The sequence below is a fragment of the Tamandua tetradactyla genome, chromosome 14, assembly GCF_023851605.1.
Source record: "Tamandua tetradactyla isolate mTamTet1 chromosome 14, mTamTet1.pri, whole genome shotgun sequence".
NCBI classification, from domain to species: domain Eukaryota; kingdom Metazoa; phylum Chordata; class Mammalia; order Pilosa; family Myrmecophagidae; genus Tamandua; species Tamandua tetradactyla.
The window spans coordinates 86,166,288-86,192,562 of NC_135340.1; the positions used below are offsets into that span (position 1 = coordinate 86,166,288).

At 45.0% G+C, this 26,275-nt stretch overlaps 1 protein-coding gene and 2 long non-coding RNA genes across 3 annotated transcripts in view; 1 reads left to right on the forward strand and 2 right to left on the reverse strand.

The window, feature by feature from the left end:
- ANP32A (acidic nuclear phosphoprotein 32 family member A) overlaps positions 1-26,275 on the reverse strand; it is a 43,419-nt gene that overhangs the window by 16,163 nt on the left and 981 nt on the right. The gene's annotated exons all lie outside the window — the stretch shown is intronic.
- On the reverse strand, positions 29-26,151 carry LOC143656320 (uncharacterized). Its single transcript, XR_013162456.1, has 4 exons — positions 25,120-26,151; positions 1,679-1,727; positions 839-859; positions 29-428 (listed from the first exon to the last, which is right to left on the reverse strand). It is a non-coding gene; the product is annotated as an uncharacterized LOC143656320 (long non-coding RNA).
- LOC143656319 (uncharacterized) overlaps positions 24,468-26,275 on the forward strand; it is a 60,326-nt gene continuing 58,518 nt past the window's right edge. The window contains exon 1 of the long non-coding RNA XR_013162455.1: positions 24,468-24,567. This is a non-coding gene — a long non-coding RNA (uncharacterized LOC143656319). The remainder of the gene's footprint in view (positions 24,568-26,275) is intronic.

A 26,275-nucleotide genomic window follows, 5' to 3' on the forward strand; every position in this document is an offset into this window, starting at 1 on the left:
AAAAAAAAAAAAAAAAAAAAGATGAAAAGGGCACAAACTCTCCCAGAACATCAACTCAAGTGTAGAAGTTCCCTTAACCACAACTGTTCCCTTTAACCCCTTTTCCAGCTGTCCCATTAGCTGGGTGGGCGCCACTTCTAGCAGTCCCAGATGTTACACAGTCCTTTGGTTACACTTCCTTGGTAACCAAAGGACAAAACCCAGCTGGGCCCTTGCTCAGATGATGCTGCAGTCAGAAAGCAAGAATCTGGAGGGACCCTGAAGCGTCTGGGAACCAAGCTCTCTCCTCCAGGAGCTGAAAAGATGTTCCCATTCACTTGAGAAACCCTATGGTTTCTGAAGGACCAGATGGCTGTTAATAGTCGAGGTAGTAGAGTCTCTGGAATGCCCACTGCATGTGTACTTCCTTCCTGGTAGGGGTTTCAGCACTGTTTGAGGTGAGATCAAAGAGAAAAGGGAGAGGTCAGGACTTTGATTTTGAGGTTGGTGAATATCACCAAAAAGCCTAAAGCCACATGGTGGGGAGCCCACGACTTCTTCTGCAAGGCAAGGCAGGATGGTGTGTTACACTGGGGACAGCAGGATAGGCTGCCTGTGAAGTGTCTAAACAAATCAAACAAGGCAAAGCAAAATCACCAGCTCAACAGTTGACCTGTGAATGTTACTTAGCCCATCCCCCACCTCCATGGAGAGTCTCAGGATAGGCTAACATGTTTCAAAACTTCTGACCCCAGAGATTTAAGATTCTTAACTCCTTCTGTTGCAATTCCAACCCCATTCCTCTCATCTGTACTGGGCAGCCTCTGCTCTAAAAACCTTCAAAATGAAAAGAACATACCTTTCACATCCAGGGTGTGTTCTGTTTAAAAAAGAAAGAAAAGGAAAAAAAAAAAAATTAAGGCCCATTTCCTTTGCCAAGTCCTGGGTGTGAGCTAAGTGCAAAGTTAAAGGAGTTAAAATTAAACTGAAAATTTGTACTTTGGGTTTAGAGTTACAATACTACTGGCCATTTAAAAATATCTGAATGTGGTTACTTTCTCTAGTCCAACAACTGGAATTACTCAGTATAAAGAACTTTCAATCCCCTAAAACAAACCTACACAGGATTGTATGCTTCATTCTTCAAATTTAACACTCAAGAGGACCCCTCATATTCATAATACTCAGTCCCCAAAAGATGTGACTGGGAAGGCAATGAAGATTCCAAAGAAATCAGATTGCGGGAAATGGAGTAGGTGGTAAAATGGCTGAGGGGCTCAGCAATGCCAGGGCCCCTGAATTTCCTGAAAAAACTTGATCCCAAGTAAGGGGACACATCAGTCATTTCTCAACAATGGGAGCTGAAATTCTGATTATAAACATGTATGTGTTACTAACTCTTAAGGAACAACCATTGCTTATTTCAAAACTGTGAAATCTTGTCCTTAAAACTCTTAAATTTGACCTTTCCTCTCCATTCTCAATATTGCAGCCCTGGTCCCTGTCATTTCAAGCCTGTTTTTGCCTCCAAAGCAGGGCTCTGTGACTGGGAGGAAGGAAGTGGTGAGGAGGCAGCCTGGACCACTTGGAAATAAGCTTTGACGTGGAGTCGAAGGACCAACCGGCTCAATGACCTAGCTATATCGCCAAGCACGATATTCTGCCTCTACAGAAAGGAGATAATATCTGTTTAACTTACAAAGTGCAAACTCCAGCCTACAGAAAATATTCCTGGCTTCCCACTGCTCCTGGAAAAAAAATTCAAGTCCCTAAACATAATCTACAAGGCCCCCCATTCTCAACCCCCCAATCCCCATTTCCTCCAATCTCATCACTTCCCACCTCACCCTTGAACTACAACTCTAGTTCAAATCCCCCTCGCCAGGAAGCCTTCCCATCACCCAGCTCTGAGCATCCTGGGGGTGAGGGCAGCCGCCACATGAATCATTTAATTGTCTATTAAGCATTCGATCCTCCTCAGTCAGGGATTGTCCTCTGTAATCAGCCTAATGGGGAGCTGGACACTAAAGCAATCGCTTAACGAATGTCTTCTTTATTGTGCCAGATACAATAAGAGAAGCTGGGAATGAGGTAGTGAGTCAAACCATCATGAAACTTGCATTGTAACTAGGTGAATAAATGTTGAACAAGCATTATTTTTTATAAACAACAATAAAAATGTTTTTTAGGTGTCTATGCCCCCAACTCAAGCATAAGCTCCTGGGAGGCAAGTCAATGGTGCAAGCTCCTCCAGACTTCACCCAGTGCTCGGCACACAGGGCCCCAGCTGTGTGAAACCACTATCCACACAGGGTGCACAGAAATGCTGTTCTCCTGGGCAAAATGCCAACAGGACATGGCGGCTACAGTGAGCCAAGGCTGGAGTCCTTGCCTGTAAGAGGTGCAGTAGAGACCTGGGAGAAGACAAACAGCTATAGTTCAGTGTGCTAGGCAGCAGGACTGATGTTGGGACAGAGTTCATTCTTCAAATGCCTCCACCACAGATAGGATAGGCACACTACATAGACAAAGTAGAGGTAACCAAAAACAGCAAGCAAGGGAATGGAATATATAAAAACCAGGACGAGCTACATAATTTGTAGGGCCCAATACAAAAGGAAAATGTCGCCTGCTCAAGATTAAGAATTTCAAGATGGCAACAACAGAGCATTAAATGAAGCACCCGTCCCTGTGAAGACCTATGATTAAAATGGACAGCTTGGGCCCCAAACAGGGCCCTCTCAAGGATGGGACCAGAGAAAAGGAAGCTCAGAGTGAGAACTGTTTATTATTCCAGCACTTTCTGAGGACAAAAGGCAAGATCTAGAGTCAGGCAGACCTGGTCAAATCCCCACTTGTCTTCCCCTTTACCTATAGCTACTTTTACTGCTATGCCTATAGCCAATGCACATGAATGGGCACGAAAGGCTGGCTAGTAGATCTGAATAGGCCACCTGCAAGCCTTCCTTATGGAAAACACGAGGTCTCAAAACAGTTGGAGAACCAAAATGTCATGCCCAAAACACACTCCTCTTGATTTTCTATCAGCAAAAGGCTGCACATGTATACCGTGTTTACTTGTTTTGTTTTTCTACTAATCTAGAGCCTTGATTTTCTTTTCCTTCAGTGAGCAAGAATTCAATAAATACTTGTAGTTGTGGTTTCAACCTTGTCATCCCTGACCAATTTAATTTTCAGGTTCCAGTTTTTGCACAGAAGAGAAGACTCAAATCAAACTGACCCTGTATTTTTTGGTGCTCATGGGTTTTAAATAGGTCAGCTTTTAAATGGGCCATCCCCTGTTGCAGATCCCATCTCTAGATAGAAGGCCAAACTGTTTGAGACACCATGGCAGAGAGGAAATGGTCTTCACAAAAGTGTTAATAGTGAAAAAAAATTAGCGATTTTGTGATTGTGGCCATAAAATCTAGTTTTCCCTCGATGTTAATAAGGGCACACCCTGCAAACACCTGTCACGTTTCATAGGGGAAAAAGTCAAGGTTCAGGAAAGAAAAACTGGACATTTCAAAAGCAAGAAAGGCCCTAAACTTAGAGCTTTCTGACCACAACCATAGCACTGGCTCAGTGCACATGTTTGTGTGTAAAGATATAAATAACTGAAAACCAAACTTAACTGTTACAATTCTTTTCTATCACATAAAAAAAAAAAGAAATAAAAAAACAACTTTAATATAAAAATTGCAAAATGCTGAACTAGTTTAGCCGTCTTTTCTCAGAGGAAGATGCAATGTTCAGGGTTGGGGCTAGAGCCCAAGAACCTAGGCTGGTCAATCCTTCTGCAGCACCAACCACCACCCTGGGTCAGAAATCACAGTTCCTGATGTAAGACCACGAATTAACAGATCATCTATGTAGCTCTGGAGCTTCTGCTAACAGCAGGCAATTCTGCAAAGTCCACAGTATCTAACACTCATGTCTCCAAACCTCTCAAAGATTTTTTAAAACCCACATTACTTTAAAAACAAATAGATATCTCTCCAAGAAAAAAAAGCTTCTTGCCTCTGAAATTTTTTTTTATACAATACAGTCCTGGAGGCACAGGCGCGGAGCACATGGCCGTGACAAGAAGGGTGATGCCATCTCTTATTATTTTAGGGAATTATGAAGCTGAGGCACACGGCAGTGGTAATTAAGCTGTGGGCCAGGGCCTGGGGTAATAGGCTAAGCCACTCTGCTGGGGGAAGGGCTGGCCAAGAGGCATTAACATAAACCCTGTGACCCGCTCCTGCGCAGCCTGGAACTGGCTTCCTACTTCCTTCCTGCAGCAGATGAGGAAAATGTGGTTTCTGCCTGGGCAAGGCAGAGGAGCTGGTGATTCCACTGCAGATGCTTCCTCAAGCCAGAAGGATAGTAGACAGCGCTTGGTGAATGGGCCTGTTCAGCTGGTGAACCCTAGCAGAGCTGGGCATCTCTTTAAAGCTATGTCTTTGCTTGCTTCCCTTAAACCTCATTCCTCCCTTCCAGTGAATTTAGATCAAGGACTGGTCAATCCCTCCCCCTGCAGGAAGCCTTCACTGATTGCCCAAACCCCTACACTAGCCCTGCCTGATTTTAAGAGTATGTACAGGAAAGGAAATAAGCAGAACTGAAGAAATAGGTCTAGAGGCCTGTTTCGGGGGCCTGGAAGAAGGAGTAGTAGTCTTGGGTCTGACTTCGTTGGAATTTGGAATAGGGAGAGGGGGAGATGAGGGTGACAAGACAGAGTGAAAATCTAAACTCCTTTTCCAAATGGTGTTTCCACCTTATCTCCATTGGGTCTTGGAAGGCCTGGAGAAGCAGAAAGTGGAAGCAGAGTCTAATGACTGCACTAGTCCAAGCAACTGTTATTTGAACAGTAACCAGGAGAACAAAAGGGAGACAAGAAGCACGGAGGCACAGTACAAAGGGGCACATCAGGCAACCTGGGCTCTGGTCCCCACTTTACCTGCTGTGTATCCTTGATAAGTTGCTTCCACTCCTGCAGCTTTTGCCAAGTCCTTTAATCGTACATTGGTCAATGAAGCCTGGACACATTTGAGAGGTCCCTTCTAGTTCCAAACTACCATGGGTCCATATGCTTGTAGTATGAGTGTGCACCCTACATCCAAACTCCATCGCTGCCCCTCAAAAGGAAGGGTGACATTTCATGGGCCAAAGGAGACCAGGCTTCATCATTAAAGGATGCCAGAAAGGAAATCTGGGACACTGGCAATTATCCCGGGTAATTACTGAACTGCAAAAATCAATCATCTGGTCTCTTAAAACACACCATGATCACAAAAACAACCTCTAGAGGCCCAGGATGCTGGGTTCTGAATGTGGGAGTCTGGCATTGTCTCATCTGATGCCTGTCATCTCATCTCACAGGCATCAGGTGGCTTCCAAGCTCCCCCTGACAGCAGGGAGCAGGGACCTCAGTTCATGGGGTCCCATTCCCAGCTTACTAATTATGTGATTCCTAAAAACCACAGCCATCCATGATGATCTTATTAAAAAGTCACAGCACTTGTCCTCATGCAACAGAAAAGCCACTAGAAGACTGAAGAAGACCTAAAGACCAAAGGGATTAATCCTGATATATCTTCCTAAAATACTGCTTTGATCACATCACATCATATCCTGCAACCCCCCTGTTCAAAAGCCTTTAATGGCTATAGGGATCAAATGCAAATCCAGAGTAGGATTTCTAGCCCTTCACCCAACAATGTTCCCCAATGAAAACCCCAGTCCCGTCCCAAGGCAACTTGTCCTTGCCTCACCCCTCAGCTAGCCTTCCTAACTTACAGCAGAAAAAACAGTGACACCACTTGTCATTTTTTCAATGCATTGCACTTTGCAAAGCACTTTCCCAGGCATCATCCTCATTAAATCTGCAAACAGTGGGATCTATTCAGTCCCTTTCAGGGAACCTGCCCTTGTTTACCAGGGCCCTTGGAAAGCTAGTACGAGGCAACAGGACATCTGACAGTGTTTCCTCAGGCCCCTCCCCCAAACATTCTGCCCATACCTGGTTCCCAACCAGAGATGGACTTTCAGTAAATGCTTGCTGCTGGTCAAATGTGAATGAGCCACTCAAGCCAGAGGTAGGGGTAAGGGGTGGGGGTGGGGAATGACTCTGGAAAAATCATCTAGATTCTAGGTTAACCCTTTAAACTTGCTTTCCGGAAAGCCACCCACTAAAACCACTCTGGGACAAAGCACCAAAAATATACCAGAATGACTTCCCTAGGCCCTCTGTCCCAGCTGATACAGTATCCATGAGTGAAAGAAATGCCTCTGAAGCAAAAGTTACCTCATTTCCCCAGTTTTACTCATCATAGATATGTTAAGCTGGCAAATCATAGCTTCTGCCTGGCCCAACCCCAGCATAACTCATTTTAGAAGACTCCCAGCATACAGACTTAGAGGCCGGGGCACTTCCCACAGCCTTTGTGAGGGCATGTGCCCAATCTCCAGTTGGCTATTAAAAGATGCTTCAAGAGTTTAAAGGATCTCATCATTTCAACCTCTGGGAAACAGCTGGATCCAATACAACTCCTCCAGAAACTGACAAAGATAGGTGGGAACCAACTGAGTGAGTCACCCAAGGTCACAAAGTTAGCCCACTGTGGAGTCAAACGTTGGGTGGTTCTCAAGAACTAGTTGGAGGCCACACCCCAAAGCCACAGCCTCTTCATGATTAACTTCTTGAAGCAAGAGGACACAGACATGGAGAATAAAAATAGGTGTCAGGAAAATAACCCCATGTCTCATGCAACAGAATTAAGGCCTGATCCTGGCCCCCTCCCACATATTCATGTACACCCCAGGAGGGCTGGAAGTGCAAGAGACAGGGAAAAGCTAAAAAGCCTCCGAGACGAAACCCTCGACCTTGTCCCTCTTTCCCATCACCTCTACCCAAATAACAGCAGCACTGGCAATGACAGAAGCAAAGCAAAAGCCGTGGCAACCTCCAATCAGAAACTACTGATTTGGGCAGAATCAGGAGCCAATCATACAGAAGAACATAAGATTGGGGTTGTAAGTTTTTTTCTACTTACAACAAATGAACCAAGGGTCAAACCTAAGAAGTGATTTAATCTCAGTTTTTTCTCCCTTAAGAGAAATGTGAAATATGTAACTTGCCTAAATTTGTAAATTAAATACTTAAGGTAAAGGTATTAGTGACTGAAGTGCAAGAGATATTAAGAAATAAATGTTAGTTCCATATTTCTGCTAACTGGAAGGGGAAAAATGAGAAGCAATGAGGTGAGATAGTAGGGAAGAAATGCGAAGGTGAGGAGCTGCTGGGAGGACAGTTGGGAGGGATTTCTGGAACAGAGAAGGGAGGTGGAAAGACAGAAGGTCAGGCACTGAATAAAAGACAGGCAGTTAAAAAGAGAAAAGTTTGTAGATTTTGGGTGACTTCCTGAGTCTGACCCTTTTCACCCAATTTTTGGAGACAGAATTTTACCTGTATTTACTGTTGTTCAAAACAGGACACAAATTAAGAGTAACTGTTCACAGGTCTGCAGCTGCTTTAATCTCAAAATGCTAAAACACAAAACAAAACACAAAAACCTTTAAAATTTATGAATCCTGAAGAGTCAGGAAAAGGTTAGGTGACAGAAAATGTTAAAAGGACCTAATGATTTTACTTTTCATCAGGAGGTCATCAGGAGGCCCCTGTCATGGTACCAACCCAGAAAAGGTCATCCCAGGATGTACTGACAGAAACAAGTGAAATGGACCAAGGTTACTTGGCCAAGGTCCCAAACCACTGCACCAAAGGGACCAAACCTTAAATTCTACTATGTACATTCAAAGCTTGAAGCAAGGCAACCAGGGTGGAGAGGAGTCTGAAAACCATGACATTGTAAGAACCGAAGGAACTAGCTGTGTGTGTATGGGGGGGGGGGGGGGGGGGCTAGTGACCCTATGGAACTGTCTTCAACCGTTTTTAAAAGAGTATCACGTACAAATGGAAACACATTTTTTCTGTATTCTTCAAGAACTAATATCAGTGTGCAGAAATTTCAAAGGCATCTTTTTGTTTGCCTAGTATAGAATGTAAAAGGGTGTTTAAATGCTCTGACTCACAACAAAGAATGGGCTGCTCTGAAAGTTAGTGAGCTTCTTGTCCCTATTAGCATATGAAGGAGAGGCCATTAAATGACAGTCTGGAAAGAGCTGTACACAAAGTCCAACAATTATTAAATAAACGAATTTATTATATATTACAAAGTCCTACAACAAGATGAACCTTGGATTTTTGTTGGTTTTTCCTTAACCTCTTAAAATGCTATGAGATTTGATTCTTGCTTCTTTTAAAGAAATGTTACTTGTTTAAGCCACAGGTTCCAGTTCACTCCAACAACAGTATTTACAGGGTCAGTTACACACTAGGCATGGCACCAGGCTTTCCGGTTGTTTCCAGGAAGAAAGGGGCCTACACTACACCCCTGGAAAATACCCCATGAAAAAATGTTTTGACTGGGTTTGAGCACGTAAGAAGTAGTCAAAAAATCTGGTTTACAAAAAAAATCTGGTTCACAAATCAGTAGGCCAACCCCTTGATCTTGGGGTTCGCCCCTATGAAACTTATCCCTGAAAAGGATAGGCTCAGTCTACTTAAATTTAGGCCTTAGTGTCACCCCCAGAGAACCTCCTATGTTGCTCAGATATGGTCTCTCTCTCTCTAAGCTGACATGGCAGGTGAACTCACTGCCCTCCCCTCTACTTGACTCCCAGGGGTGTAAACCGCCCTGGCAATGTGGGGCAGAAACCCTGGGATGAGCAGGAACCCACAATCAAGGGATTGAGAAAACGTTCTTGACCCAAAGGGGGAAGAGAGAACTGAGACAAAGTAAAGTGCCAGTGGCTGAGAGGTATCAAAGAGTCAAGAGGTTATCCTAGAGGTTATTCTTACATGTTATATAAGATATCCCCTTTTTAGTTTATGGTGTACTGTGGTGGCTAGAGGGAAGTACCCGAAACTGCAGAGCTGTGTTCTAGTAGCCATGTTTCTTGAAGATGATTGTAAAATGATATGGCTTTTACAATGTGACTGTATGATTGTGAAAACCTCATGTCTGATGCTCCTTTATCTAGGGTATGGACAGGTTTGTAAAAAAAATACGGATTAAAAATAAACAAAAATTAGGGGGAACAAAGATTAAAATAAATTGAATAGACTGAAATACTAGTGGTCAATGAGAGGGAGAGATAAGGGGTAAGGTGTGTATGAGTTTTTTCTTTTTTATTTCTTTTGCTGGAGTGATGCAAATGTTCAAAAATACGATCAGGGTGATGAATACACAACTGTGTGATGATATTGTGAACCACTGGTTGTACACCATGTATAGAATATATGTCAAGTATGTTTGTATGTTTGCTTGTTAAGGTTTTACAATAAAAATATTTTTAAAAAAAACTGGTTTAATTGCAGGTTTTACCACTTGGAACTGTGTGATTTTCAAGACTTCATTGTGACTCAGTTTCCTCATCTGTAAAATGGGGAGAAGAATCCCTACAAATCCTACTAGCTTCATGGGATTAAATGAGACAATGGATATGAAAGCACTGTGTAAACTGGGCCATCCCAGAGGTTACTGTAATGAATTTTATGAGCAAATCTCTTACCCAAGGCTTCACATCCCAGAGAACAGATGTATTATTCAACTCTGAATCCTCCACATTGCTACTGCCTTATACTGAGCTTTCCATAAACGTTTGCTGAACTGAAAAGCATTAAAAATAACCTAAGGAAACACTCCGCCATTTTTTATTCCTATTAAACTATAGCACTTTACCAAATGCCCCCAAACAGTCTCTCTTCACTGTAATCCTTCACTTTGAGGGAAGAACCACTGAGTCATACCAGGGTAATGTGTTCAGAGGATAAGTTCCCAGGAATGGGGATGGGTACATAGCCTGATGTCTGCAGAAAGCTCTCTGCCCCACCCCGGTCTTTCTCAAACACCCTAAGCTGATCCAGCTGCAGGCCTACCTCAAAGGCAAGACTTCTGGTGCCTAGTTGGTCCTAGTTGGATCAGAGGGTCAAGGCCAGGCCAGCAATGGAAGGGAGATCACAGACCAATCTAGGACAGGGTCAGGGTCTCCTGGAAAAGGTGAAGAAAGCCAGCAAAGTACACAACATCCCAGTACTGATTAAGAAGCCTTGATCTAGTCCCATCTCCTCACTATACAGATTGGGAGACTAAGCCCAGACAAGTAGAGCATCTTGTCCAGGTCACTTCTATTCCATTTTTCTTTTCCATGTTTGTGAATAAATAACACATTCACTTACATGGTTTAAAAACTAAAAAGTATAAGATAAAGTTAATTCTCCCTTCTACTCATTAAATACATTCCAGAGTTTGTTGATATATATATAAGTAAATTCAGTCTTATTTTTCTCTTTTACCCCAAATGAGCAAACTATTTACTATATTCACCTTGCCTTTTTTTTCATGGGGTTTCTTTAATATAAGTACATAAAAACCACCCTCATTTTTAATTTGCAACTACATAAAGTTCCACTCTGAGGATGTATCATCATTTTTCTTAACCAGTCCTTTACTGATGAATATTTGGATTACTCCCAGTCTCTTGCTATAATAAATAATTTGGCAATAAACAGGTCTGTGCATATGCCACTTTGTATTCAGTCAGCTTATTAACAGAGAGCTGTAGTCAGACCCTACTTCTGACCTAAGGAGAGTGTAATAGACCCTTGGAGTCCCACAGTGTAAACAGGCTCACTTCTATCTACCTGTGTGAACAGTTTACTCAACCTCAACTCGTTCAGTACATTCTACTTAGCCCTACTAAGAGGCAGACTCTGTGCCAAGCTCTGGGGATAGGAAAATAAAGATGTCCTTGCCTTTTGTCCTAGGTGGGTGCAGCCTATAAGGGCCAAACAAGTGAAGGGACTGTTTACAATACTCATGGGGAGTCTCCTTGTTTGGGAATGAGTGGCCAACCTACCCTTCCATTCAACAATTGCTCTTTCTGATGGCAAGGGAAACCAGTGTGTCAGGCAAAACACTGGACATTCACATACCCGCTCAACTACCACCACCACCGTCGTTTCCTTAAGGAAGGTTGGAACATATTGCTACTTATTCTGTGGCAGCAACCTAAGTCTCTAATTAAGTCTTAACCTACTTTCATTGGAAAATGGTTTGGCCTTTTCCCCACCCCCAACTAATCATCCATAGGGAGGCTTTTCAGACTCTCCTGAGTGACTCCAAGGCCCCCCTGGGTATGTTTCTCACCTGTGCGCACAAGCTCTAGTATTTGAAGTATGCCAGAGCCATAAGGCGAAACTCAGACACATTTATCAAGACACTGGCATGTAAAGGAATGGGCAGGCACACGAAAAACTGATTTTACTGGGATTTCCCTGACAGTCTAAAATAATCATTTAAAGGGAGGAAAAAGTAGAAAAAAAATCACTGCTCACACATTTATTGTTTACATTTCTGTGTTCTATTTCACGATAAGACATTAAAGTATCACAAGTTTCAGCATCATCTGTTTGGCTTTCCTAGGGGAGAAGAATGCAGCAGACTTTATGATAAAGAAGAGAAAGGAATGGGAAGTCAGGAGTCCAGAATATTTTCGTATTATCAGCAGTTCTCAAGTGGCTAGAAGGCAGGAGATCAAACCTGAAACTCGAGATTATGTGCACAGCACTCAAGTCCAAGAACAGCCCCTCAGTACTGTATGACCTTGGGCTAGTTACTTAACCTTTCTGAGCCTCAGTTCCTTCATGTTAAGATAGGAATTTGCACTCAATTTGCAGTGTTTCTTTCTGTACCTGGCACATAGGCACTCAAAAAATAGTCAAAAAACACATAAAGATATGAATTTCTCTCAATATTTGGTAAAAAGATGAAAATTTAGTGTCTTTCCTTTAGAAGCTCAAAGCAGAACAGCAGAGGGACTGGAGAAAAATGTATCTGGGCCCTAAATAATGAAAAGTTTGCCAGCAGGAAAAAGGGAAGACAGAGCATGTTGGGTCAGCACAATACAAAGGCACAGGAACAGGCATGGCCTGGTGAGTGGTCAGAGCATCAGGAGGGGCAGTGGGACTCAGTGGGACAAAGGAAGACAGAATTACAATTAGATATAATAATATATTTTTGAGTCTCTTTACCCACATGTTAATACATTGCTATTATATCAGTCTCCTTGGCTCATTTTCCTGAACTTGGGCTGCTACCTTTCTCCATTAAGAACAGATCCAGGGTTTAAAGGAACATACAGGGATAAGGAAGGTTGGTGGCGGGGTTGGTAAGAAAAACTAAAAACTTTATGTGGAAAGCATTACACTATACAGACCCCCTAGAAAATGCTAGGAAGTCATTTTCCCAATGGGCTTACTTCATCCCACACTTCAAATTCATGCAGGATGGCTACTTTTAGATGAAAACTATTATCAGCAAAATACGGCCCAGATTGGACTAGGTCAGTGACTGGGCATGTGACCTCTGATTTAACTATGGGCCTCTCTTCCCTTAAAATAAAACCTGGAGGCCTGAGTCCAGCCTTACCATCTTTGGTCAGAGGAATCAGTAGGGTCCCTCCAGCCCACCCGAAGATGCTTGGACCCCCAAACTAGAGTGGGAAAGCCTGTGTGGTCCAGCTGGAATTCAAAATGTAATAAGAGGCTCTCTAAGAAATACTATTACTTCAGAAAGACCAATGGAAATCCCACTCTGATCTATAATGAGAGCCTGTGGTTACCAAAGTTGGGCAGCATCTCTGCTTTGGCCTGAAAAAAAAATCAACTCCAGGTGGTTAGCACTTGCCTGGAGGCTGACTGTCAGATACAGACGTATTTCATTAATTTCTGACCCCTCCCAAAACACATCACCATAAATGGGAAAATCAACCTACTGTTAATAAATGCAATTTGGAAATACAAATCTTTCAAAGCGTAAGTCCCCAAATAAAAGACATTCTTGGATGAAAAAGTGGGAGGGTCTGCCTGGGAAAATGCCCAAGTATGAGTAGAGAATATCAGCTGGTTGTATTTCGTCCCTCTTTTGTTCATTCAATCTTTCCCATCAGTCACTTCATAAATTTGTATCTTAATCTCACCAGGCCTCAGTTTCCTCATCAGGAAGATAATTCAGATCAGGTATTTTAAGGTTCTGGTTCAAGGGGGTTGAACCCCAGTGTAGATCACTTAAGTGAATATGGAAGTGACACCTCCTCAGAGAGGCCCTCCTGGATCACCCATCGCCTTAACACTACTTTGCCTTCATGGTACTTAGCCATACCTTTCTTTGATGGTTTACTGACTATTTCTCCCAGTGGAATGGAAGCTCCATGTGGGCAGCACAGATGATGTATTGGCAGTTCATTACTGTATCCACACAACCAGAACAGAATCTAGCACACAGTAGGCATTCAATAAATAAATGTGATAGTCATTCTAAGGCTACTCAGCAAGGCAGGGATTTCAATCCTGCACCTCCATTTACCATCTTGAGTGGCTCTGGGCAAGCCATTTAACCCCTCCACAGTATTTCCTATTTGCCTAAATCATCACCATAACTCTGGTTAATATCAGGCACTGGTCAGCTAAGTACTGCCCATCATCAGGGACATCTGTGGCTGTAATGAGTCTCCTGGCACTTACCCAATAAAAGTTTGGTTTCTGATGCTGTGGATTTCTCTCAGACAAGGACCCAGACCTTACTGGAGCCTAGAAGCACATTCTCACTTCCACTCCAACCTTGTTCTGTGGCTGACCGCTCCTGTCAGTGACTATACTGCGGCTGGAATTGGCTGGCAAGGCTCCTAGGTATCCACGGAGGCCAGGTGCCTGCCCTGACCCAAATGCCCCCTCAGCTTTAAGAGGAAAGCATGAAACTGATCTGGACAGGACTAAGGTAAATCAGAACACAGGGTAAAGGATGATATTGTCCATATTTTAAAACTCCAATTTTCCTGAGAGGTTTATTTGGTGCAAAATTTGTATTTTGGGTAGTGCATTTCCTAATTTCACTTGTATGGTCAGCTTACTTGAACATCGTAAATACATGGAATCATGAAAAGGGTGTAAGGCTTTGTTGGTTTGTTCAGGTTGGTATGATACCCTGATACATCTCTAGAGTAATCTGGGAAGTGAATATTTGCAAGGTCCTCTTTGGGCACTGGGGAGAAAGGAGGAAATATTCAACTTCCTCATTTGGAGAATTTCCGTTATTCTTGCAAGCAGCAGAGACAACCAAATCAACAGGCCGAGCCCCTGAATTTGCGATTCACCCCCTATGAAACTTATTCAACCCCATGAAACTTATTCCTGTAAAGGACAGGCTAAACTTAATTAAAATTAGACTGAGGAGTCACCCCCAGAGAACCTCTTTTGTTGCTTAGATGTGGCCTCTCTAACTGATACAGCAAGTGAACCTCACTGCCCTTCCCTCCCACATGTGGGACACGACTCCCTGGGATATAAATCTCGCTGGCAATGTGGGACAGAAATCCGGGATGAGCTGGGACTTGGCATCAAGGGAGTGAGGAAATCTTCTCAACCAAAAGGGGGAAGAGATGAGACAAAATAAACTGCCAGTATCTGAGAGATTTCAAACAGAGTCGAGAAGTTATCTGGAGGTTATTATGCATTATATAGATATTCCCTTTTTAGCATATGGTGTATCGGAGTGACTAGAGGGAAGTACCTGAAACTGTACAGCTGTATTCCTGTAACCATGGTTCTTGAAGATGATTGTATAATAATAGCTTTCACAGTGTTACTATGTGACTGTGAAAACCTTGTGTCTGATGCTCCTTTTATCTAGGGTATGGACAGATGAGTAAAAAATATGGATAAAAAATAAACAATAGGGGGAACAAAGGTTAAAATAAATTGGGTAGACTGAAATACTAGTCATCAGTGAGAGGGAGGGTATGGTATATATGAGTTTTTCCTTTTTTATTTCTTTTGCTGGAGTGATGCAAATGTTCTAAAAAATGATCGTGGTGATCAATACAAAACTATGTGATGATATTGGGAGCCACTGATTGTACACCATGTATGGAATGTTTGTGTGTTAAGATTCATCAATGAAAATATTTAAAAAAAGAGGAAAGTATTCCATTCTAGCCCCTGCCATCCCACCCCTGGCCAGCTCCCAGAGCTGTGCTTCTACTCCTACCCCAAATCACAGCCCCAAGAACTTTCCTCCTACAGAAGCCTTCCTAGACTCACACACTGTGCTTAAATGTAGACATACCAGCACTCTTAAGAAGACACTAAGGCATGTCTCTAACAGAGCAGAAAATCAGATGGGGGCTGAAAGGAGCAGAACCACTGTTATCATGGCTACAGGCCAGCTTGTACAGATTGGCTTCTCCGGGCCAATCGGAGACAGCTGGGGGCTTTACTAAAAGTACATGCCTGCCCATTCTGCCAAGGCCACACCCTGGGCACACCCAAATCTCCACAGGGAACGGGAATCACAGAGAAGAAACTCCCTGGTTGTCTGTGTCCATGTGGACCAGGCCCCCTGTACCAGCACAGAAAGATCCTTCCCATGGGTAGCCAGGTAGGAAGAGAGAACCACATGTGATGTCATTCTAAAGTCTTCCTGAGGTACCCATGTACCTGTGGTAGGCTCTAAAAGCTCTCAACACTGCCATCTGGAAGGAGGTATGGAGAAAGACACTGACCAGACCCAATCAAGAGGGAGCTCCAAAAGCACACCCAACTGAGGCACTACCAGAATTAGCTGAGAAGAGAGTGCTGTGTGCCCTGGAAGTTCTACAGATGTACCTTTATGCCAGATGGGATGGACACAATTTGTTCCCTTTCTTCCAGGAAGTTGAAGCAGACTTTACAGAGATGGTGACTTTTCAGGAGCTTCTGAATGAAAGATGGAAGGACTGGGAGGGCAGACCTGCAGCTAGGATGAAGCTGAGAAGCAGGAAAGGCTGATGCAGACCCAAAAGGCAAGTCGGGCAGAATGGCACTTCGGGAAAGGAAGGCCTTGGGGCAGCTAATACCCACAGCTTGAGTATCGTCACTTCAACCCCACCTTGATAAATAGTTAGGGGCTCTACCCTTCCCCTGGGTCCCTCCTACCTCCAAGGCACATGGGGGGCAAAGACAGCTCTTCCAACAACTGCTCCTACCACACATAAGCTCAGACACCTAATGTTGTTCAGACAGGCTGGCTGCCCCATTCAGATGGCTTGTTCAAGGGCAGGCCAATTAGACTCTACTCACATTCAGGGGCTGCCCATAATATAACTGGCACAGCCCATATTTCTTTCAGTTCTGACAACCCCTGGGAAGCAAGTATTATTTTATTCATCCTTTGTAGATGAGGCAACTGAGGCTCAGAAAGGTGACCTACTGGATATCCTTAAGCAATGGAGCACAGAAGCCCCCAGGCTCTGCCTACTATCCCTAGATATCCCTGAGGTCCCTTTAAGTACCTCTGATCTTAGTTTCCTGCGACTGCTGTGACAAAGTACCACGAACTGGATGGCTTAAAACAACAGAAATTTATTCTCACTGTTCTGGGGGCTAGAAGTCCAAAGGCAAGGAGTCAGCAGAGCCAAGCTTCCTCTGAAGTCTGTAGGAAAAAAGCTGTTTTATGCTTCTCTCCTGGCTTGTGGTGGTGGCCTGCTGGCAAATCATCTGTCTGATAGTCTATGTGCAAATTTCCTCTTCTTATAAGGACATTACTCATACCGGATTAAGGGGTGTGCCCTACTCCAGTATGACCTCATCTTAATTTGCCTAATTCCATCTATAACAACCCTATTTCCAAATAAAGCCACATTCTGAGGTACTGGGATTAGGGCTTCAACATAACTTCTGGAAGACACAATTCAATTCGAGTTGGAAGCCACTTCTCAACTCCCTGGAGAATGTGGATGGGTCAAGTCCAATCTTGCTCACTAACATCCTACTCAACCTCTAGTAGCAGCTTCAAGAGATACAGGTAAGTGAAAAATTACAAGTGTGATGAGCACACATGTGGATTTAAGTGTGCATTCCACATAGCTATGTGGTTTTGGGGAGGGGGACAACAAACCAAAGAGTGGGTTATTGCATCCTAGCAGGTTAATCTTACACCTTCTTTCCTATTTCCCACTTTCTTTGCTCTAATTTTCTCTTTTCTAATATCCATTTAGTTTACTTCTTCCTATCTGCTGTGAAACGCCACACCCTACCTCATTGTGGTAGTTTCCAACTGTGTTTTATAAAGAGTCCCCTTTGGAGTGTTCTAAAAACACACAGATGGGTCACAACCTTCAGATCCTGAGTCAGTAGCTGGGATAAAGCCTGGGAATTTCTTAAAATGCTCCCCAGGTGGTTCTGAGACAAGCTAAGGTAGAAATTTTCTTTACTAAGCACACACCTTGTTTCCTTTCATCTTTATTTCATATGCATTATGTCTTATCTCCATAATTCCACCACAGGATCTAGACAATACCATCTTCCGTAACACACCCCGCCCCCACGCCCATTCACCACCCCTCAACCCAGCTCACCCAGCATACAGCAACTGGAGTCAGTAAACTAAATTTACTATACAAATATTGGATTTTGATAACATTATTCTGGCTGAAGTTTGAGGCCTGGCTTCAAGGGGCCAGACTGATGCAGGGAGAAGAGCTGGCCAGCAGTAGAGGATGGTATTTTGAATAGACAGGACTTGTGATGGATGGAAAGAGGATTGCATATGTGGGGCAGAGAGGGGGGTACAATGCTTATGGATTCCATCTGGATATGGTGGTGTAGGGCCCTTTGGGTACACCCAGGTGGATCCTAAGCCTACATAAGAGACTGGGACTGGAGATGTAATGGCACATCCTGGGCAGCACAAGGTACCTACAGCAGTCAGCGAGTACAACATTTCCTGGGGAGGAAATATGGAATAAAGGCCCCAGGCCTCAAACTTAATGAAGTCCAGTATGTTAAGGATCTATAAAGGAGAGCAAAAATCAGATAAGAGAAACTGAGGAGTCACAAAAATAGTAGGAGAAAATCCAGAGAAAGGGAACCTATGTCATGAAGGTTAAGCATGCTGAATGCCACTGCTCAGTTATGTAAGAGAAGATGGTGTAGGGATTCTTAGAACTGTTTAGGAAACAAATCAGAGTGAAGAGCATTAAGGCATGAAAGCGGTGAGGGAATGGAGAAATGGTTATAGACAATTTGGGAAGAGAGAGCTGGGCAATAGCTACTGCGGGATACAGGGTCAAGGGAAGGTTTTCTATTTGCTTTTTTAAAATGAGAGAAACGTCCTAAGCTTGAGAGGGATCCAAACAAGAGGAATGGCTAGATGCCCAGGAGGAAGAAAGAAAAACCGAAGAGCAGAGACAGAATAAACTCAAAACAGAGCTGAGCAGTTAAGCAGGTTAGGTCTAGGAACTTGTTAGGAAACCAAGAGCTTACAATTTTCTCTGTGAAGGTAAGGCCACTGGCTAGGAGGGAAATGGTGGAGAGTCGGCCAACAATTTGAGGAGTGGAGACTCAAAGCATTGCTGAAGGTAGTAAGAAAGGTGTTGCCTAGTAGGAGTGAGTTGTGACAATCCTCAACCCCAGCAGAAGCTACTTGGAATTCAGCGTGGAGCCTGCTCCATGAAGTTTAGATACTACAGCTATATTCATATCTAGAAACAATATATTTACTATTAAGTTTCTTGCAAGAAAAATAACTCTTCTGCCAAGTTTGAAACTCTAGTTTTTAACTTCTTTTTCCATTGAAACAAAAGTTATCTTTTTTGTTTGTTTAATTTAGTTGCATGGGTAGCACCAGCAATTGAACCCAGGTCTCCGGCATGGCAGGCGAGAACTCTGCCTGATGAGCCAAAAAGTTATCTTTTAATATTTTTGACAACATAAGATTGTTTTCATAAGCGAATGCCATGTGGTGTTCTAGTGAAAAGACCGTAACAACTAACATTTACTAATTGTTCACTGTACCCACAACTGTGTGATGGGGACTCTGAGATACTCATTTTATAGAGACAAAAAGAAAGACACTGTGAGGCAGAGGTGTGTACAAGATACAAACCTAAAGTGGAAGAGAAAGGATGTGCACCCAAGCAGTCTGGGGAGGCAAAAGCCCAGTGCTTAAAGGGGACACTCGTCTCTCCACAACTTTTTCTGTCTCAGTGCTAGAAAATGTGGAAGTCCCAAAGGCACTTTCCATAGGTGTACTATTCTGGAGTGTTAAGAGTACAAAGAAGGGGGTGGGGGGACATGGTTGGCCAAGGGTCACTGGCACAACCAATAATCTTGGAAAATATCTATCCAGGAAAGGAATTTTGGATAATGATTCCTAAAGGTCATCATTAGGAGGTTTGGGGTAGGAAACGGCTAGAAGTAATGAGACCAGTTTGAGAATCCAGAGAAAGGCTAGTTTAAAAAAGCAGGAGAAATAACTTAATGTCCTTCAGTGGAAAGACTTTACAAAGCTAGAAAGGCATTTTCTTACTCCCCAAAATCAAACCACAAAATACCTGATCATGAAGGAACTTTAACAGTCATCTTTTTATTAACAATTAATGAAATCAATTTATGAGTCAAAGCCAAATAGAAATTTGTTATTTACAATTTTCTAGTATTGTTATAGAAATTATTATTTACACATAATAAGTTTTATGAAACTTTTGGTTGTTTTTTCTAAAACATGCATGCATATGCTGGGTAGTGGTATAATTCTTACCATTAGGAACAAAGAGTTTGAATGCCACTGATTTAATTCAACACCCCCATTTTAGAGTGGAGAAAACAAAGGCTAGAGAAGCCAAATAACTTGTCAATGTTAGTTAATAACAAAGCTAGACCAGAACCCAAGTTTCTAGGAATTCTCTGGTCATTTCCTCACCAAACTAGAATCACCAAATGCCAATAACTCTGGGAATGACAACTGCTGACTTTAATCCCCATCACGGTAACTAATAGTAGAGTAAATTAACTGATCTCTTAAATCTGCTGCCTTCTGCAAGTTTTGGTGAAGGAGAGGGTAGATAAGTATGCCAGGGCAGCTGAGAAGATATAGTAATTTGAATGAAAACACTGGGGTTGCAGGTCGTAGCCCAGCAAGCATAAGATAGGACTTAGTGTACTAAAATAAAGACATTTTATCTCACTTACAGACTTTGTATTAACAGATATCAGGACGATAGTTCAGTACAATGAGGTTGTTTCCATGGCGAGGAACGTGGCCCAGAGCCACTTTGCTCATCTGGTTAGAACAAATTTTATTAAATAAGTTCTGAATAACAGATGCCTTCACAAGTCTCCATACCTGCCAGAGTGCATCTCTTTAATGAACACATCACTGTTGGATATTTATATTTGCAGCATAATGACCTTCCAATGTAATACAAATTTAGAGTCAAATCCATGTTTCTATACTTGTTTGTGGGAGGAAGACAGAGGTGAGAAGAGATCTGTATAGGGTACTTCCTAGGAGACTTAAGGTAACTAGATAGAAAGAGGGCGGACAAGTGAAAATGGCATGGGGAGCGACAGCACATATCTGTAAGGAGCCTTCTGCCCTCCGGCAGAGCACTGAACTTCTTAAATCCAATCAGAATTCAAACACTTGGGCCAAGTTCGTCCACGAGGGCTCAATTTCTATAAAAGATCACCAATAGCCCCAAGTTTTTTATTTCAATGTAGTATGATTAATTTAGAGTCAAGTTCTGGGATGATCAGCCCCAAAGGCTCAATCAGGTGTCTTTCCTGATGGCACTGCAAATGAGGATGACAGAGTATGTAGGTCCAGAGAAGTCATCTTGAGAAGCTGGTGGTACAACAGAGAAGGAAATGGGTCTGGAGGTTGCTGTCCTTTGAAGTACAGGCCTGCAGTTATGGGGAATGTAATTCATCCTCTTGGATTTATCACCTCCTCCCCTCAGCCTGGCCTATCTTACATCCATTCTTTCTGCTCATCTGCTCAGGCACAAGAGGCTGGAGAGGTAGAAATAAGGGCTCTGAAACTCAAAGCCACTTTGCTGCTGGTTTGTTCCCCAGGAAACACACATGGCGGACAAGCGGCAGACCAAAATTAGAGATTCCAGGATTATCTGTGGTTTTCAATTATCTGTGCTCTGAGGAACCAATGACAGCGACCGGGTACACACAGCTGCTGCACCTTCTGCAGGCCTTAAAGCTACAACCGTTGCAGTTCAAAGCTTCTCTCTTGTTCTGAGAAGACATCTAAAATCTAACACTATTCTACTACACCATACGCAAAAATCTTTTGAAATAATTCTGAGTATGCAACATAAAGAATTTCAGTTGACTGCACAGAATTGGTTAAAGGGGTACTCAATACTGAACTGGTAACAGGGACCATTTCTCTTCTTATTGAGGTTCTTAGAATGAGGCTGATTTCCGCTAGACATCAACCAGTTACAAGGGCACACACAAGAGGACTTGGAAAGACCCCTAAAGCATCACCCAAATGTATGGCCTGCCACATGCCTTAAAATGTAGAGAGATTCTAGCTTCTTAGCCCCTTAATCTGTTAAATCAGGGGTTAGCAAACTTTTCCTACAAAGGGCCAGACAATATATTTTGCCAGGGGCAAAAGTGAAGGTATTCCACAGGTACTTACATAAAACAAGGGAAAAGAAATTACTACCAAGTTTTCATTGATAAAATTCAAACTATAATAATTGAGCATAATTAAAAAAATACAAATCAGCTAATTCAACAAATGGAATTTCTGGGGAAGAGATAACATTTTGCTTAATTGGGTTCAAAGCTAGTGTTTGTTATAAAATCAGTTGCAATGATCATCTGTACAAACTATTCTTAGGCCATACATAGGTGGATGAACCAAGCTCGAGAAGTGGAGCCCAAGAATGTGTAGTTCACAAGTTCCCCAGGTTATTCTGATGACATGCCATGGTTGGGACCCAATGAACTACACAGCCCTCTAAGTTCCTACTGTTCACCAGAGGAGCCTCTGGTTTTACAGTAGGAGAACCCAGCTCTGCTGCCTACTGGTTGTTTCACTGTCTTTCAAAACTCAGAAGATATTCTCACAACAGGAATGACATCACACTGCTTAGCCAACTGTTAAGGAGTTGTTCGGAGAATTAAATGAGACGATCCATGAACTTTTGCTTGTAAGAAACCAAGTCCCAGATACCAAGGACACGCCAAATCCATTTAGTTTTTTGGCTGCAGAGAGAGACTAATAAAAATGGAAAATGCATTACATGAAAGATCCCATATAAGCCACTGTTTAAGAGGAACTCCTGCTTGTCCTTCTCTTTATCCAAAATGCGCTAGGTGTTTTCCAACACCTAAAAGACCACTGTTGCAGTCTAACCAGGTGTAATATTCTAAACCACACTCCGAAAGCATATGGCTTCCCCCCTTAAAACGATAATCCATCTACCCTCTGATACTGAACCCTCCAGCTCCCACCCCAGTATCTTCAACCAGGACGCTATCCAGTCTACAAGTGGATATCTTCAATGACAGGAAACTCTCTCCCTCATAAGGTGGCACCATTCCAAAGCTGCAAACAAGAAAGCTTTTCCCTATTGTCTTACTCAAAAGGGCACTTCAAGGAGTACCGTAGTAAAGAGAATGAGTATGCAGAGGTTTGAATCTTAGTTCTGCCATTTACTAGTCATATTACAACCTCATTTGCCTCAATTTCCTTACGTGTATAATAAGGATAATAATAGCAACTGCCTCACAGGGTTGTTACGGAGATTAAATTAGTTAATATGTATGATCCATTTAGAACTGTCCTGACAGCACGGGTGCTCTGCATTAACTATTATTTTTGTTGTTGATGACATTCTAAACCACGGAGATGGCGAAAGTCATCTCTCATCTCACTCTGCTATCTGAGAAAAACACTGTCACACACTGAGCACTTACTGAGGACCAGATCAAACCAGTTCTGTCACTTACTGATTAAACAGTATTATTGTTCCCATTTTACAGGTAAGGAAAGCAAGGTTCAACAAGGCAGGGTAAGTTGACCTGGTCAGGGGGCTAATAAACAGCAAGGGAGACTCAAACCTAGGATTGTGTAGTTCCAGGACTCAGGTACAAGGTGGAGTCCCAGACCCAAAACTATCACCATCAGCAGCAAGAATACACAGCTGACCCAGTTCACCCTCAATTTTCTGCCTGTGGATTCTTGGTCAGCCTGCATAAAATGGAGTTAATATTCGGCTACTTGAACCCCATTAGGCAGTAGTCAGCCTGGAAAACAGTATGTCATGTATTCCAAGGTCAAAGTTAACTTGGCTTCCTAGGCCGCCCTTGCTGGGCACTGCCATGAAAGAGTCTCCAAGCAGCCACCAGAGTTCAACCATCGAGATGTTTGACCAACACTGATGTAGCCTTTTAAAAAGTCCCAGAGATGCCATCATCTGGAGGGCGCAAAGCCACGCCTTGCCTGGCTCTGTAGTCAATAGCAGAAAGACATCATTTACTTTTTCTAAAGGCAAATATTATTTCCTCTCTTTTGGTTTAAGGTCACATTTACTACTATAGCTGTCTTGCCCTGGGCAAAATCAAATTGGGAGTGGGCAGGAGAAGTGCAAGGGGGACTCAGAACGCTGCAACATCCACCAGAAACGAGCACGACCTACCTTCCTGGAGAGCCCAGCCCTGGAGGGCGTTTCCCCAACGAACCGACAACTCGTCCCTCCCGGGTACGCGGCTGCTGTCCTTGGCTTCAATCAGGGCCGCCAAAATCACGTGCGCGACACCTCCCCTCCTCCCAAAAAAGAAACCTCATGTTTAATTTCTCCTCTCCACCCTCCTATCAATTCTGCCGAAAGAACAAATACTAGGTTTGTCTTTGAGACCACCTTTAACTACAACTAAAAAGCCTGCAGGAGGAAGCACGAAACACTGGAGAGAGATGGGGTGGAAGTAGGGTGAGCGACGGGGATGGGGGGTGGTATTTGCAGTGAGGATCCTCGCCCTCCCAGTACAACCTCCAATGCGACGCTCCTGCAGAATAGAGCCTCAGGCCACTGGCACCAGGAAACCCCACCCCCCTGTAGCGACCCCGAGCACAACTGGGGGAGGGGGTATCTCTGGAGCCAGTTCCCCACCCCGCCTCCACGCCAGGGGCCGTCGGGGCGGTGGCGCAAGACTCCGCACCCCCCCCCCCACAGCGACAACAGCCACGGTGACAAAATGGCAGCTCGGCGCCCGGCAGTCGTGCCAAAGGAGCGCTAGGCCTTGGCTGCTGTACCCGCTCCCCAATAATGCCTCGGCGCCCCTCGGGCTCAGCGCCCGACAGACCTAGCCGTTATAAACAAAAAGATAATAATAATCAAAACACCTTGAGCTCGAAACCACCTCGGGAAGTCAAAAGGCCAGTCGGGCGACCGAGCCCCGCGCGCCCGCGCTCTACTCCGCGCGCACGGCGTCCGGGCTTCCGCCGGCCCGCGCCCCGCGCCCCGCATGCAGCCGGGCGCCCGCGTTCGGAGCCCCGCGCTCAGCGCCGGCAGCGCCATGGGGGAGGGGCGGGGCGGGCCGCGAGAGACCCGGGGAAACATGGCTGCTCGTCCTATTTCGGCATCGCGGCGTGGCCACCAACCCCCGGAACAGAGTTGGGAGAGGCTCCGAAGGTGGGTGCGTGGGGGCCCTGGGGAGATGAGCGACGGGGAGGGGTGCAGGGGGCGCTCTCCGGGAGCTATTTGCATTAAGGAACATTGAAAAAAATTCATTCTCCTCCCCCACCCCTTTTGTCCCTCGTTAGCTTGCCTTCTCCTCCCCCAAATGCAGAAAGTGCCCCCTCCACCCCCATCTGCGCCCCACCTAGCCCCAAGGCAGGGGGCAGGCATGTGGGCCGGGAGACTAGGAGGCGAGGGGGCGAAGCGTGAGAAATCTCTCCCAGTTCGGCGCGTCAGCTCCCCTCCCCCCTCCCCCCTCCCCCCCACCTCCGCCCCACACATACACACACTCGGTGAAGTTTAAAGAGCCGGTTCGACCCGCTTTCGAGCTGGCTCCCAGTTTGGCCAACAATGTTTTTATGGGGCTTGCCGGACAAACCGCGCCTCCACACCCACCAGCCGCGACCCCAGCCCCCCTAGTTGGCGCCTTTCCCCCTCCGCCGAGGGGGCTTCCGGAAAGTACGCGGGAAGCCCTCGGGCCCTCGGCCCCCTCCCCCATCAGCACACCTAGCCCCCAAATCCTTCGGCCCGGGATCCAAACTGGGATGATTCTGGCCAGTGAAAGGAAAACCGTCCGCAAATCGTTCGCGGAAACTCCGGCCTTCTCCGGCGGGCAATCCCTCCCCTCCTCAGCCACCCTGCCCCCGCCCTGCGCGCCATAAGGCGCTCTCACGTCTACAGTCCACAGCTGCGTTCTGGTTGGGGCGGGGGGTGGGGGGGTGTCACAAAAAGATCTTGTTTTCAAAAGTCTCACTCAGGTTCGAAGGCGGAACCAGGGTAAAGGAGAAGCAAGGCCTGCCTTCGCCAGGGATTCAGGTTTTTAACGGGCTGGAGGGGCGAAAGGTCAGCACGCAGTACTACCCAAATTCCCAACTCTGCGGAACCCCAGCAGGAGGGGGTCCTCCCAGTCCGCGCGCCCCGGGTGCCCCCGCGGGGCCACGAGGGGAGTCGGTCAGCGTCGCCGCCCTAAACCCGAGGGTCTCCTTCGCTGAGCTGCCAACTCGCATAAAACCTGCGAGGGGGAGACAAAAACGGGCGTCCAAGTCACCCACCCTCATCTTCCCCTCCCCTTGGCGGGGTGGGCTTTTGCCAGAGCCTCCCTGGCCCCATCTGTGTTAAGTTTCCTCCGGCCGTACTCCCGCCGCTGCCCAGTCCTTAACGGCGAAGAGAAGGCAAACTCCCATGCCGGAGCTGCGTGTTTTCTGTGCCCGCATAAACCCGGACCCAGCCAATACCCTCCACGGGCACCAGCTCCGGGCAGCTCACGTCCTGACAAAGTTTCCCGTGCCCGTTTACTAGCCAGCCACTGAATGGCTGCCGAAGGGCCCACCGCGGAGAAAGATGGGCCGGGGGACGGTGTGAGGAGAGCGGGAGTCGAGGCTCAAAGGCTGGCATTTTAGGGAGGCCGGAAGAGGCTGGGGCGACGGGGGACCGGGACGTAGCCTTTGGGTAACTTGCAATAGCGGTCGCCCGAGGTGGCGAGGAGCGGGGAATTATCTGGGCTTTTGCACGTTCGAAAATCCCTCCCCCGCCCTTCTTCTAATTTATCCCCCCCCCCCCCCCCACGGAAGAAAAAGGAAGAAACATCAGCATCTGGCCCGAAGGTGGGGTGGAAAGAGTGAGGGAGAAAGAGGAGGAGAGGAAGGGAGGCAGAGAAAGGGAG